Source organism: Geospiza fortis, unplaced genomic scaffold (assembly GCF_000277835.1).
Source record: "Geospiza fortis unplaced genomic scaffold, GeoFor_1.0 scaffold138, whole genome shotgun sequence".
In the NCBI taxonomy this organism is placed as follows: domain Eukaryota; kingdom Metazoa; phylum Chordata; class Aves; order Passeriformes; family Thraupidae; genus Geospiza; species Geospiza fortis.
In genome coordinates this window covers 1,890,989-1,903,658 of record NW_005054307.1, presented here as the reverse complement: position 1 = coordinate 1,903,658, position 12,670 = coordinate 1,890,989, and the positions used below count along the sequence as shown (strand labels likewise).

Sequence of the window (12,670 nt, the reverse complement as noted above, 5' to 3'; positions counted from 1 at the left end):
CATTTGAAAAGAAAAGACTCATTCAACTCTAAGCATCTTTGCCTAAGAGCTGCTCACTTTTATACACTGCTAAATTTTAGCCACAGCACTCGGTAAATAGGAAAGGAGAATGACTCTTCACATATCACTAATTGTTGTAATCATCCCAAGTAGAAAAGTAAATATTTTGTAATGGAAATACAGCCAATCTACACTGAAAGAAAATGTAAATCAATGTGACAGTGTCTTATGAGACAATCTGGGCAGTGACTGTCCACTGGTAAAAGGATACCAGCAAACTCACTATCCCCTATATCAAGTCTGTACTAACCAAAGTAGATGTAGAAATTTTAAAATGACACAATTAAGTCAAACACATGAAAGCATTCTCAGGTTTTACTGGAATTCCATTTCAGAAGAGTGTGGGGGCGGGGGGGAAGCTCTCACCTACTCTGCAAGGCAATAATTATTCAGGAAAAAAATATTGTAATGCTTTATTTTTTTCCCCTTCATTTCCTAAACATGCCAGCTTCCTCCAGTCCTGGGACACAAACACACACTCACAGCAAAATAAACTAACCTCACCAAAACAAAAAAACAATGGCAGAAACAAAAGCAAAAAACCAAACACATACATTAAAAAAACAAACAAAAAACTCCAAAAAAACTCACGAAACAAAAACCACCAAAAAACCTCATAAAATAGCTGACATGTAGAGCAGAAATTCAGCTTCTCTCAGCTGTAGTTGCCTCCACCAGTCACCAAATGGTGATAAGGCACTGCAAGTGAAGTGAGCCCAAGCAGGTCCCACTTTCACAGTTCCTAATCCCCCAAGTGCATTATCAACATCCAGTGGAAAAGAAAAGCAGAAACAGCTCAAGGACACAGAAATGGAGGAGGCAGCAGCAGAGATGTAAAAACCAGGGCTGCAGGGGCAGTCATAGGATGTAAGATGGAGCATAAGACAGACAGTTGCAACTTTCTTCAGCTGCTCTTCTGGTGGTATGTTTGAGGAAATGTCACAAGTATTTCTAACAAAATATTATAAAAAGAATGGACAATAAGGGAAGTTGAATAAGCTCAACTCTGAGCTGAGCTCATCTGATGCACATTTCACTGACTCTTTGATTCTATGGTATAGGAAAAGTCTTACACATAGAGATTGGGATTTTTATTTTAAAGACCTAGTTCTATGTATGACTGAATACGTATTTTAATGCAGCATGAGAACTATATAATTGTTACTAAAGAATTCTCTAGAATATACTATTATATTGGTACATTTTCATATTTCTAAGACTGTTACCACCATAGCATCTACATAACAGAAAAAAAAACCCTATCATATAATGCACAGCTAATTAGCAATGTAGAGCAGTATACAGAAACAACAGTGGTCTAGAACAGAGGGCTGTATCTGAGACTGATAACCCAAATTTTAGTTCTCTAAAAATTAATGTATCTATTTTACAAATTTCTAGAAAACAGAATTATAAGCAGTTTCAATATAGCAAGGTCAAGACAAACAGAAGAATAATTAAAAAGTTCTAGCTCCAGAGGTAGGTAATCTAACTCCTTCAAAGTATGAGCATGTTAGTAGCTATCTGCATATGCCTTCAATGCATCTGCTACAAGGGAAGTGACACAAATACAGCTTAGAGAAAACACACAGAAAATAAATAACAACACCAGAGGTCACACCTCAATAGTAAGAATTATGGTGCACTGATTTTAAACTATACATCATTTTTTCATCAAAAATTGTTCATATCTCAGTATATTTAGAATAAGTAAATATACTTAAGTAAATATACTTAATATAAGTAAATATTCAAAAGGAGTAGGAACAGGCATCTGACAGCATCAGCCTTCCTCATTTACCATTACCTTGCTTCATCATGTTTATCCTCTTAAGTTCAGATCTAATACAGACTAATACAGTCATCTGACAGCATTCAGTATTCATTAATTTTACTAGTCCAGAAACTTTTCAATAGTTTTTACTAAAGACATATTTTCCTGAGCTAAAATTGCCTTGATTTCTTTGTAATGTAAATTCTTTTACTGTACACCTAACAAGGGGCACAGGTCTATCTCATTACTTCAGACTATGAAATACCAGACAATATTTCTCTTAGATTTATATAACACGTCACAGAACTGTAACTTTTACTAAAATGATTTAAGAAATGATGTCATTCCAAGCTACATACTTTATAAGCATTATTATTTACAAGCATTATAAATAATGATGAGTCGTTCATACAGAATAATTTATGTGAAATATATTGTTTTCAATTAAGTGTGATCATCAAATTCACAGAAGTACAATCCTTGGAAACAGCCTCCCAGTGTGAACAGCCACACTTAAAAATTAAGATGTAATGTTGTTTACACCTTCTTCGGTATTTAAAATATGAGACCTTAAAAATTATGACAGTAACAGTTTTGCTTAAGTATCTTCACAGATGAGCACAGAAAGCAGACAGACTCAGTATCAGATTTTATTCTAAACTAAAATTATCTGAGGATTTGGTCCTCTCTTCTTGTAACATTATTTTTTTAATGACCTAGTCTTATATTATAAATCTTAGGTTATGTTTTATACTCCATAGAGAAATTCTGTGGCTTCTGGTAAGGGTGTGCAAAATTGAGGCTCAGTGAACCCCAATCTGTATGAGGCATCTAATGTCATGTTTCCTCAGGCTGTAAATGACCAGGAACAATGGTCCATGTGACCAATGCCAACTCCACATTCCCGCTGCTATATAAAAAGAGGATGACCATGGTGATGTTGATTTTTGTAAAAATAATCACAGAAATATTGCAATATAATGCCAAATATTTAGTAGTAATCCATACACACATAGCCCCCATTACAGAGCTGATTTCTGTTGGGCATATGAGGGAAATAAAAACATTTTTCTTGTACTGGACTTCATTCAGATCTAATGTGACCCTAGCCAGGGTTAATCACTTGGGTCAGAACTGTTTCTCCAGCTACCACTTCAAAGTGCAATTCCTGTAAGTAACTAAGCTGTCAGATGGATTCTGACAGCTACAAATTTAATCATGTTCACAACTGCAATGAGTATTTGCTGCCATATTCAGCATGTAGTCAATAGAAATTTATATAGAAGGCATGCACACTTATAGAAACACACCCATGTTCTAAATTAATGAAGTCCAAGTATTTATGGACTAGGCAGCAGAATATTTTGTATTATGTTAAGATTAGAAGATTGGAAAACACAGAAAAGCAAAAAAAAGTAAACTTTCAAAAATATTTAAAAAATATTTTTGTTTTTAATAATTCTTTAAATGAGTAAATTTATGCAAGAGGTGTGACACATTATATTGTATTTTTAAAAAATATAAGTTCAATATGTATTATTCACAACGAAAACCAGCCTTTTTCCAATGGATTAGTAAGTCATAATTCTAGTTGTTATTATATCCATACCAATAAAATATTTAACACAGGCACCAAAATGTTTTTAAGGACAGGTACAGGAAAAGATTTACAGAGTTGAGACGGAATTTAGGTATGATATAGGTACTAAATCCTCTAATAGTCTGATTGTCCTTTCTCTTGCTTGCTAATGCTATCCTTCACTTCCCACTGGAATAGATTATATACCTCAGCATTGATAAATCTAAAGTAATATGTACTAAAAAAATTGTAGCAATACACTTAAAGTGATGATCAGTGAGCTCATCACTGATGAACTGCCACTCAGAAACATAATAAAAATTTGAATTCTAATCAGAAAAGATCAGCTCAGTGCCTGACAGCATTCAAAAATAAAAGTATTCAGAATAAAACAATGTATTTCATTGTAAAGATCCCTGATATGCTTGCATTCTGAATAACATGCAGAGATTTTTTTGATTTTCAAACTGATTACAGCAGAACTGGAAAAAGAGGACAAAAAAGAGGGAACAAAAAATAAGAGCACACTAGAATTCTTCCATCTTCAAAATGAAACAGGCCTATCTCAGATAGCTGTAAAATAATAAATGTGTACAGTGTTGAAACCTGAAGGAACACTCTGGACATCCTCAGTCTATTCTTCTATTCTTTTTGTGAAAATCACTGGGGACACCATACTAGTCCAGACAGACTTTCATCCAGCAAAGCTATCCTTATGCTTTTAAGAAGGATGAAGAACGATCCCTTTCACCTGCCCCACTAATAGTACCTTGATAAGGATATATATAAACCACAGTGAACTTTCAGTACTGAAAGTGTGCTGAAAAAAACCCAACAAAAACCCCGAGCAAATAACACCCCCTCCCCCCCACCCAAACAAATTAACAAAACCAGACAAACTGATGAAGAGAAATTCTTTTTCTCTGCAAAAAATAACTAAATGCTACAATGTTTACCACACTATGTAATGTGGGTGTTCACTTGCCACATACACAACACATACTTCCCACAAAAACAGAGAAGCGGCATACAAACAAAGTATTTTACTGGCAACATATAGTTTTCAAAAAATATCTAAATAATAACCAATGAAAATATTCCTTTTAGTTGTAATTGTGCTCGCCATCATTTATAGAATCCAACTTCAACTATATTGAGGAATGTAATTGCATAATCAACTCTTCAGAAGAATCCATCTACAATACACAATATTCCTCTCCATGATAAACTTAATGATCATGCGTAAGGTCTTCATCATGCTATTTACAACCATTTTAAGGTCTTTAATAGTATTATGAGGCTTTTAAATTATTACGACAGAATGGTTATGCAGTCATGAACTACCCTTCCCTCCTCTTCTTCCATTCTCTTAGGCTATCTTTAAAAAAGATTCAGTGGAGTATGTGTTAAATCTGAAGAATCAATGACAACATCATTGAAGGCAAGGTAAGACTCAGTATTATCTTCTTTTCTTCAACACCCACAGGTTGAAAATCATTACCACAGCCATTCTGCCTTCAAATGCTTGATTTTTTAACAGTTTAAAATCTCTCCGAACTTTGTGCTTTGCACGAGGAACTTTCCTTTAAACAGCCACACTATTTCTTGCAAATCCCTAAAACATTTAAATGGCTGTAGAAGACACTGGTTTAAGGTGTTTGAGACATTCAGGTTATATAAAGAAAGTAAACACACAAGGTTAAATGCATCTCTGTACACTGTCCACATGTCCTTCATACATAGAGCTGGATGAAAATAAATTTTGATATTAACATGCAATAATTATCTACACATGTGAGTAATGTTCATTTGTTATTATGAAGCATAGTTATGAACATACATGTTGATATGAAAAGCACAAGGCTCAGAAACAAGATCTCATACTGGAATATGGGCATCAAGTTCCCTGAAGAGGAACAGCATTTCATTCCTTCATGGGTTAATAATTTGCTCTCAGCTTAAAAGAGTTGGCACCTGCTCTGTCAAATACATATTTGCATTTCCAAAGAATGAGAGCAGCAAACAAGACCAGGGGAGGAGTAATGAAACTTTTCCTGAATAAATTTTAAAACTCTATATGGGGAAGGGATGAAGCATTTGAATCTGAATGAAAACTGCAGAACGCGACAAGAAATATGTACAAGAATTGGAAAACCTTTCCTGCTTGTGATGCTCTCCAGTGAAAATTGGCCAAGAATGTAAATAATGCAAGACAAACTGGAGCTTGACCGAATAGCAAACCCAAAGAGTTGTAACCTGTCAGGATACACAGATTTTGATCTGATTTTAGTACAAATAAACAAAGCTGTAATGTCTAAGTTCTACAACTGCTGTCATTAAGTCCATGTTTCACAGTAGTTTATTTTAGATTTAGCAAATAATGCTTTTATTTAATTTTACTTTAAGATGGTAGATGAATTATCAACAAATTACAGCTCTCAAGGTTTCTAGATGATGAAAGCATTCTTCCACCCCCATAGGAATCGTTATCCTTTTAGTCAGGGTCCTGGACTAATCATGCAGAACTCACTGTCTCCATATATCATCACATTAGGGTACTGAAAGGGTCATCTCTTCCTTTAGATGGACAGCACTTTGAGTCACAAATGTAAGATCCAACATGAAAAAGCTTCATGAAGTGACAAGTTATCAGGCATGTGCCCTGAACTAAGGTCAGAGGCAGTAAGGCCTAAACCCTGTAGGAGTGCTCTTAAAAGTATACAATTTTTTTCTATAGCTCACATATTCTTATTAGTTTCCTTTGCAGTTACCTGCCTGTTAAACTCCACTGAAATACGACTGAATATGTTCCAGAAAACCATAAGATTCTACAAATTCATCTGTCATTGACAGATGACCTACCCTGACTTCAACAGCTCAGCAGATCGAAATAAGAACAGACAAAAATTCTTAGAAGAGACTTGTTCAAGTTCTTGTTCACTGAATAGGCAACTAGATATAAGTACTGGAGCTTCATCAAGACTCTTTTTCTCAATGCCAAAAGAGATATGTAAAAATCACCACCCTGGTGTACTGTGCAATACAGGATAGAAAAATATACTGAACACTCATACAAGCTGGTTTTGTAGTTTCTGGGTGAATATTTATAGGAAAAAGTCTGAGAACATAAAGCTTTTCTACGAGGAACTATTTTGAATTTACAAAAGCAAAACATTTCATAACTGAACATGATATTTTACAATGTGAGGAAAAGAAAATAACCACTTGGCATTTTAAATTTAAAGAGGAAGTAAAAGAACACTCTTATCAGAGTACTATACTGTTTTTAACAACATCTAATATTCAAAGCTGGGAGTTTTCCCAGGATTCCTCCAGTCATTCTACTTCTAAGAAATAAGTTGTTTCAACAGCACTAAGCCTAACAAAGGGCAGTGCAAATTTTTATATCTCTGTTATATGAGATCATCTATTGCTTAGAAGGTTTGAATTCTTTGACATAGAAGCTGTCAGGCTGTTTAAACCCAAACATTTTCATTGGTGCTTTTAAAGTAAAAACAGACAAAATGACCCACTGTACTTCCTGAGCAGAAGCAGCTGCAGTACTACACAATTTTAAATTTACAACAGCATATGAAGACAAACGTTTTCACAGATCCAGTAGTTTTTCAATGTGTATGATATGTAGAACAAAGTAAACCTAAATGCATAAGGCTTCAGATTTTCAAAGTAAATCCAGGATTTCTAGAAAAGTCTGTAATTTTATTTTTCATTAAAAAGCATTGCTGGAATATTTTATATTAAAAACGAATTAAGACAGACTTTTTGGTATAAACATGCCATTGTTATGTTTTTGGGACATGAAGAAAAATATAAATGCTCCAGACTACTTGTTTATTTAGATATGTTTAAAAATAGGTCCTTTGATATTTAACTTCTGGTACATGGCCCATTCTAATGAACTACTGTTTTAAGGCTATTTTACTCTGTGTTTATATTCAGTAATGCATTGAGAAGACTTGACACTGTCTTAGGAGTTCAATTCTTCCTTACCTTCCTAGCTGAGAAAATATCCAAGGGTATAATTTATCTCACACAAAGACGGATGTCTCAAAATTGTATTTTAAACTGTGAACAAGCCACACCAGCCAGGCACCCTTTATAATGAATTGAGAGACCTGGATACATTCAGAATGTGCTTCAACTGACCTATAAAGGATGCTCATCTTAAAATTAAAATTTCCCCTAGCAGGTGCTTTTGACTTTCCATTAGTAATAACAGGAGAGACAGAAGGTAGCCAGATGGTATTCAGCTATTGAACAGAAGATAGAATAGACACAATAATATATATTTTTAACATTTTAAAAACTTTATTTCTAAATTATGACCAAGCTATCAAAATCCAAAGAAATCAGCAAAGTAGAGATATTGAGTAAAATATTCTAGGGGTGTACAAAAGCAGTAATGTGGTTATAGAAAGGAGATTAAATCAATTTCACATCTATAAACCTAAACCTTTTCAATGAATTTTAAATTTTAGAAAAAGGTTTTCATTGATGACTAAATAGAAAAAAATAATTGAAAAAAATTTTAAAAGGTAAGAATTCTATACGAATCTTTCAGTTTTCACCTACTTCAGTATCAGTTTTTTTGGCTATAAATGTTATCTCTTTTTTTTTCTTTATTCTCATTTTTCTTTCTTCCTTTCTTAAAACCTATTTCTGGCATAATATTGTCTCCCATTCACTTGATTAATTCATAAATTCATGCAGGAAACAGGACAAAATCCACAATTAAAGAGGCAAAAGCAGCAACAGACCCTTGAGTCTAGGGACACAGTGGTTTATATTCTTATGTCTAGGCCATAGGCTCTAGATTTAGAAGAAAACACTATTTTTCCTTTCAGAAGACAAGACAGCAAAATTTGCTAATTTCACACCACCTAAGATTTTCTCCTAGGTTGATACAGCTGCCTTACTATTCGCCATTCCTCTAATTCACTTAAACTTAGCTTTTCAGTTCTCTAAGACCACAAACATACAAATATGTCACTGCATGGAAAAGCCACATACACTTCAAGAGCATCCAGGATTGATTTCAGGTAATTTCCAAACTCAAACCAGTGTATAAATCAAAAGTGTCCACCTGGGGAAAATTTAGACCAAAGAGAATGAATCTGACTCATTGCTTTTTCTTTACACAATATGCTCTAAAGGACAAAGGAGAAAAGAAATTTCTATTAACTGTGTGAGTTTTCCCCATTGCCCAACTAAACCACCAACACATGGGAATGCTTCAAAATAACCACAAGGCAACCCAAAAGGCAAGCAAAGCACCATATCACAGCAGAAAGCTCACAGATTTGGATGCACCAACATAAACTTTTGTGAAAATTTTCATCACATCTCTTGAGATTGTTACTACTGCAAGGACTAGAGAGTGAGCTTCCTATTACAGCTACTGAGCACTAGACATCTCACTGAATGTCTAATGAAGAAAAAAAGATAACAATTTCAAACCAAGTAATCAAAAAGCAGCTGAAAACCAACCTAAAGATAATTAAGTAATTCATGGCATTTGTATAGCTAACTATTTCTGCCACCATAAGAAAAGTCATTCCTAAAATCCTTAACAAAGAAGAAAGAAGTATCTAGAGTTCATTCTTGTCATGATTTACTACAGTAAACAACAAACATCTAAAAATAAAAAGCTAATCATTCCCCAGAATTGGAAGTCTAATTAGCAACACTGAACTGACAAACATGTCTACACCTCTGCTTCTCTTTATTTACTTTTTAAAAAATTGTTTAGGGCAAAACAATAGTGCCAGAGTTGTACACTCACATTCCAAACATGTATTAAGGGGTAGGACAAGAAATAATTTAACAGCCTCCAAATACTTACATTTGTTAAGCTTTTAAACTTGTGGCAAACTAACTATATCCCTTCAGGGCTAAACTGCTGCAAACATTATTCAGAAAAGTCTTATTTTCTTCAGAAACAATTAAAAAAGAAAATGTGTTCTACATTGCATAAAGCTGTTTTACAGGGTGTTTGGGGACAGCTACTCATCTCAATTCCAACTAAATAAATATTTATTTCTCAACTTCCTGAATTAGCCTAAATACTTTACCTGCGTAAGATCATTTTTATCCATGGCAAGAGCATTATTAGTGTACTGAAAACTAGGTCAGGTTGACAAAATCAAGATATCAGTTTCAAAGCCCAAATCTTTATTTTTTTTCACTCTTTTAGGCAAGGTATTAAAAATAACTACAAACATCAAACTCTTCTCAGTGGGACCCAGCACGTCACTTCTTCAGCTTTCCAGTACTGTCAATTTGCTGGTTTAGCTACAAAAGAAGTCTCTGAAGAGAAAATTATTAATAAAGTACTGTTATGAAAAACTGATACTATGGACAAGTAGTTGTCTTAAGTCTTCTATTACTGTTACTAATTATTTTGTAAGTGCTACAGGAAACAAAAAACTGACTGAAGAAACAGCTGAAGGTCAAGAGGGTCTTTACATGGAATTCTTGTCATAAAATGTTTGTTTCTAACCTTGTATACCAACTTCTATTGATTAACCTGGCTGTGGCATGCTATAATTCCTTCAGAGTAACACCTGGAACCTAATCTACACAAGTGTAAAAGAAATTGGGAATTACATCCAGAGCAAGGTGTAGTCCATATTCTTAATATCTTTTTCACTTTAGACAGTAATGCAAAGCTCAGGTGGGAATCCCTGAAGCAGGCTGCAAACTTTACTTGAAAGGAATAAGCTGTAGGGAGCTTTCAGGAGGCCAGTATGCTTTTCTTCCACAGCATTTCATGGTGTTGATGTCTCTCAGATTTGACTGGGAGGACTTTATCATAACTTAAAAATAAACATAAAAATCTTTCACAAGGAGCTTCTTCTTTCCATAGGTAGAATTCTGGCTGAAATCCTCTTGATTCAGCACACCAAACCACAGAACAAGACCAACTGTTTTTCTGTAAGCCACTGTCTCCTAACTGTCACCACTCTTCCATAATTCCACATACAGATGAAAATGTTTCATCATCCACTTCTCATTGAGGCCTTAAAAAGACTTGTTAAAATTGTATGCAGAAGGCTTATGATCTAATAGAGGTCATAACAATTCAAAGAGAATGAAACATCATGTATTATCTATACTCAAGGAGCATCTGCACGATGCTCTTAGTCACACAGTTTAGTTTTAGTTAGTCCTGTGAGGAGCAGGGAGTTGGAATCAATGATCTTTATAGATCACTTAAACCTTGAGATATTCCATGATTCCATGCTATATGCTGTTAGTTTTTATTACACTAAATATAATGCATGACTTTAAGCTATTACCATTCATTCTATATGTGCCACTCACAAGAACTCAGTGCTGTTGACATGCACACACAAAACACAAGAAGCCCAGTCCAACTATTCAGCCAGGTGACTGAAGTTTTCCAGTATTAACCTATTACTACCTTTACTCCCAAATGGGCTATTTACACTCTGCTTTATCAAAATGTTGTTCTAACAGGTTTCCTACAACTCTCTTATCATTCTCTTCATTCCTGTTCCACTGATCTCATTCCACAGACAAAGGGTACCTAGACCCATCCTATAGCGACACCTGAATGACAGTTCCAGAGCAGAAACAGCGCAGAACCTCCTTACAAGTAAAAACCTAGTATCTAGTGCTCTTTAAAACAATTAACTTTATAACTTTCATACTGCATGAAGTCTTAAAAATATCGGTTCATTCATGCATTGCTACTGAATACTGTTCAAGACACCTATAGGTGTTTAGAAAAGATTATTTCAGCTGGTACATAACCATTCATATATACTTCTTCCTTAAAAAGTATAAGAAAGGAGGTTTTTCCTAAACCTGCCTAAGAACAGCAACATCTGATGTTTGCAGGCCCCTAAATTAGATTAACAATTGTACACAAATATTTCAAATTCACAGTGTAAAACATATCGCTCCACAAACATTTCAGACCATTGGATAATTGTTCCAGGTCTTCCCTGCCACGATAAACAACAAAGTCCTTCTACCTTGACGAATGAACAAGAGGCAAGAGAAGCCCCTGGAGGAAAGTGCTGCTTTGTGATGCCCCATGTTTCTTGATGCTTGTTTTCCTTCTGTACTAGATAGACATTTCAGGCTCTGAGTAATACTGGATTACCACTTTGGAGAGAAACAAGGGACTTATTTCCTGTCATGTTATCCATAAAGCATAGCACAAGTCCAGTCATTTGGGAATGCATATTAGGTTCTTGCTATGGATTTTTTTTCCCGGACGCATAATGACTTTCTAAATATGTGCATCATACCATTCAAGTGCAAAGAAAAACTATTACCTTGCTACATTAGGTCATTTAACCTAAATGGGAGTAGGAAATGTTGAGTAGGTTTTATAAAAACTTAAAAGACTACGTCTCCTGCTACAATTACTGGTTTTCCCCATCCTGTTGCACTGCCTTTTTTATTTTATGATAGGGTTTTATACGTTTTCCATTTTTTTTCTAACTTTATATCAACCAGACAAAACTGCTTTTGAAAATTAATAAAGTTCTACCGAAATCTGTAGAAAAACAGTCAAACAATGAAGAACTGAAGATCCTACAATCTGCTTGTTTACCAGAAAAATAATAACTACAATATAGTAATCTGATGAGAAAACCTTTAATCCATCTCCAAAACAGGACACTCACAATGAAAAACGTAATTACATTCACCTCTGATAAATAAAACTGTTCTTGAAAACAATCAGAAAAACACTGGGCCACAAACAAAACAAACAAAAAACACCAAAACAAAACAAACCCAAAACACAACAATGAGCTCGTAACATCAACGCGTGAAGTTTAAGAAGAGCAACCTTTAAAGCCTAAGTTTGTATCTGCATCTTTTGTTTCCTGCCCTCGCTGTGTTCGCATCTACCCTGGATGCCTCAGCACTTCACCGCTGTGAACCCGGCTATCAGGGGCAGCATCAGGACACTGACTGAGGTTGAGCAAAGTGATATAGGTCGACGAGGCAAATTGGCAGTAACTAGAAACCAAAGCGACGCGTCGTGAGAAATTCAACACACCGCGGTAAGCTACAACTTTCAGCTTAGCCCCTCCACTACGCCCAGACACCCAGCCGCGCATCGCGGCCCCCCAGTTCCGCGGCTCCCACCGCTCCGGCCGCCCAGCGACTCGCGAACTTACTGCAGTGCGATGCGGGCGGAGGGAACGCTCGGCCCCGGGATGCGAGAGAGCCCGGCGCCCTGGGCAGCCGCGGGA

General features: G+C 35.3%; 1 protein-coding gene across 3 annotated transcripts in view; it reads right to left on the bottom strand.

Moving 5' to 3' along the window:
* Window positions 1-12,670, bottom strand: part of DGKB (diacylglycerol kinase beta) — a 329,294-nt gene extending 316,624 nt beyond the window's left edge. For all 3 annotated transcript variants that reach the window (XM_031066802.1, XM_031066804.1, XM_031066805.1), the window contains exon 1: window positions 12,596-12,670. The gene's annotated coding sequence lies outside the window, so the exon portion shown is untranslated. The remainder of the gene's footprint in view (window positions 1-12,595) is intronic.